The sequence below is a fragment of the Rhinopithecus bieti genome, unplaced genomic scaffold, assembly GCF_001698545.2.
Source record: "Rhinopithecus bieti isolate Rb0 unplaced genomic scaffold, ASM169854v2 scaffold_44159, whole genome shotgun sequence".
NCBI lineage: Eukaryota > Metazoa > Chordata > Mammalia > Primates > Cercopithecidae > Rhinopithecus > Rhinopithecus bieti.
In genome coordinates, this window is record NW_016818573.1 from 1,357,440 (window position 1) to 1,360,980 (window position 3,541).

Sequence of the window (3,541 nt, forward strand, 5' to 3'; positions counted from 1 at the left end):
GAACTCACCCACACAAATCTGTGTGCATATGTATACATATATGCAAACACATAAACAACTCCTGAAAGGTCTCCACAGCCCAGCAACCTGATAAGTATCTTGCCTTTCCAGGGCAAACTGGGAGGATGGGGGAGCGGATAGGACTTTGACCAGATCTGCATGGAAGAGTATTATTTTGATTCTGTGGTTGTTTTTTGTTTTTCCTTTCATTCCTCTCTTCCCTGCAGCTGCTCTACTTGCAGCACACAGACGCTGCCCACTGGACGGGCTCTCCCAGCACTACCTCCAGGGAGGGCGGATGCAGGGGAACAAAGAAGTCGTTGCTAAGCTTTGGGTTTCAAATTAGACTTTTTCAAAGCCCATAACAGAAACAATGGCCTTGAGAACAAGCCTCCCATGTAGGAGCCTTTCACGGCTGGGCTGTTGAGGGAGAAGAGGTTTGTTGAGAAAAGAGCCACAGGCTCACAGCCAAAGGTGTACAGCAGCCACATAGGAATGGAAGAAGCTAGGGGCAGGCAGGCACATTTTCCTGCTCCTGAGGCAGCCTGAGGCCTTGCCCCAACCCGACATTCTCTCCATGCCCACCTCCCCAGGCCCTGCCCCTGGGAGTGCTGAGTGCCTTCTAGTCCCTGGGAGAGTAACTTAGCCATGCCCAATAAAACCAGAAAGGTCAGGAGGCTGAGTCTGGGTCCTCAGGCCTCAGGAAGCTGCAGGGGGATCCCCTGCCACCAGGCTTGTATCCCACGGAGATGGAGGAGCTTCCAAACGTTTCTGCAGCCTCCTAAGAGGACCTGGCACCAGGAAGGGAGGCTGCTACCCACCCTCTTGTGGTCTGCCTACCTGTTAACAGAGGCCTCGTCAGGCCCTGGCCAGCAGGGACCGAGGCCAACGTCCAGGAGCTGAGGGGCAAGTGGCCCTCAGGGCGAGGACAGAGAAAGGTGTGGGGACTAGGTGCCCCCTTCCTGATGCTGGGACCAACTTAAACCTGCGGTGCTTGGCTTTGCCCTGGGACAAGAGGAGAAGGGGCAGGGAGAAAAAATGGTTTCATGAAATTCAGTGAGTTGACAAAATAGAATAGAATCAAATCAAATAACTGAGTATTACTTTAAGAAACTTTTGCTACATGATTATTGATTAAATGTTGTGCTGGCTTCAAAGTGTACCAGGTTTCCTACTGTTAGTCAAGGCCAAACATGTGAGAAAACTTTCTCAAAGACTACAAAAGTCTCCGTGTAGGTCCGGCTGGTGAGATGAGTTTGGTTATTAGATAGTTAGAAAGGGTTACATTTTTATACCAACTCTTATCTTTAGGATCTTAAACTACAGCCATTTGTTTGATTTTTGGCACAGTGAGGATATAAATGTATTACTTCTGTAATTTAAAAATGTTACTGGCCAGGTTCTGTGGCTCCCAGCACTTTAGGAGGCCAAAGCGGACAGATCACCTGAAGTCAGGAGTTCAAGACCAGCCTGACCAACATGGCAAAACCCTGTCTCTACTAAAAATACAAAAAAAAAAAAAAAAAAATTAGCCAGGCGTGGTGGCAGGCACCTGTAATCCCAGCTACTCCAGGGGCCAAGGCACAGAACTGCTTGAACTCGGGAGGCAGAGGTTGCAGTGAGCCAAGATTGTGCCACTGCACTCCAGCCTGGGCAACAGAGCAAGACTCTGTCTCAAAATAAATAAATAAACAAATAAAGTTACTGATTGTCCCTGACATCAAAAAGGGATTAGTGGGCTCAACAGGAACAGGGTTGGCCATTGTGATAGGGGATGGTAGGAGAATAAACCCCTTGCTTCTTTAAGTCGGTGTCTGAGGAGTTTTGTCTGCCTCTCGTCCTGCTACAATAAAATAGGTTGCAGTAAAGAAGCCGGCTAAAACCCACCAAAACCAAGATGGCAATGAGAGTGGCCTCTGTTCGTCCTCACTGCTACACTCCCATCAGCACCATGAGTTTACAAAATGCCATGGCAATGCCAGGAAGTTACCCTATATGGTCTAAAAAGGGGAGGCATGAATAATCCACCCCTTGTTTAGCATATCATCAAGAAATAATCTCATGCCTGTAATCTCAGCACTTTGGGAGGCCGAGGCAAGCAGATCACTTGAGGTCAGGAGTTCAAGAGCAGCTTGGCCAACATGGTGAAACCCTGTTCCTACTGAAAATACAAAAATGTAGCCGAGTATGGTGGTGCACACCTGTAATCCCAGCTACTCAGGAGGTTGAGACAGGAGAATTGCTTGAACCCGGGAGGCGGAGGTTGCAGTGAGCCGAGATCGTGACACTGCACTCCAGCCTGGGCGACATAGCGAGACCCCATCTGGGAAAAAAAAAAAAAAAAGGACCATAAAAATGGGCAACCAGCAGCCCTTGGGGCTGCTCTGCATATGAAGTAGGCATGCTTTTGTTTCTTTACTTTCTTAATAAACTTACTTTCACTTTATAGACTCGTCCAAATTCTTCCTTGTGCAAGATCCAAGAAGCTTCTCTTGGGGTCTGGACCGGGACCCATTTCCGGTAACACCATGGGCAGTGATTGGGTCACTCAACTCCAGCCTAGAGCAACAGAGCTAGACCCTGTCTCAAAAAAAAAAAAAAAAAAAAAAAAAGAGAGATAATTTTAAGACAGCAACAGCAGAGCATTAACCATGTACTGGGCCCTGTGTGCAAGCTCAGGTTTTACACCTGTGAAGCCAACCCTAAAGAGAGGTTCAGGATGGAGGCCTTGAACTAGATACAGAGGTCAGGCGTCCGTGTGTACTACAGGCTGGAGTCATCATATGTGCTCATGCACAGAGGTAGGCACGCAAACAACCAGTTCAAACAGCAAGCAGAACACAAGCAGAGAGGAAATCGAGTTGCAAAGGCAGAGAGATTAGTTCCACAGAAAGAGTCAGTAAAGAAGCCGGCTAAAACCCACCAAAACCAAGATGGCAATGAGAGTGGCCTCTGTTCGTCCTCACTGCTACACTCCCATCAACACCGTGACGGTGCATTCAGCACAGGTGAAGAATGAGCAGGCATCAGAGATGCATTCTTAGCTGTCAATATTCCTAACTCTTCCCCTCTTCAAGGGCAGGCTTCGGCAGCCATGTTCATATGTATCACCTGACCCCCGACTCTCTTGGCCACCGTGGGTTGGAGGAGGGCTGATCACCTGACCCAAGCCAGCCAATCAGAGCTCTCTCCCGACACTAGCTCAGGTTGAAGTTGTGAAAATGTTAATTGGAGGAGCTGTGGCTGGCAAAGGAAAAAGGAAGGTGAAGGGCACTTAGGCTTATAATGGTCTCTCCAACCCTGATCCTGTCCTTTATGGACATTTGGCTGCGCTGCTGCCTTGAGGTGCATTGCAATGCTGGATCTTTTTGTTAAAGCCACCTCTTGCTTCACCCAGCTTGAGTGGGTTTCTGTTACTTGCTAGGGGTTGGGAAGGCTTCACCGACTAAGGGAAAATGATTCAGGTCCTGAAGGATGAGCAAGATACGGGAGTGGACCACATGGTGAGGGAGTGGACTTCCTGGTGGGGTTGAGGGCGCCT

At 48.7% G+C, this 3,541-nt stretch overlaps 1 long non-coding RNA gene across 1 annotated transcript; it reads right to left on the reverse strand.

The window, feature by feature from the left end:
* Positions 1-200: 200 nt before the first annotated feature.
* Positions 201-3,114, reverse strand: LOC108518645 (uncharacterized). The gene is made up of 3 exons (XR_001882440.1): positions 2,924-3,114; positions 2,437-2,580; positions 201-1,005 (listed from the first exon to the last, which is right to left on the reverse strand). It is a non-coding gene; the product is annotated as an uncharacterized LOC108518645 (long non-coding RNA).
* Between the last annotated feature and the right edge of the window lie 427 nt (positions 3,115-3,541).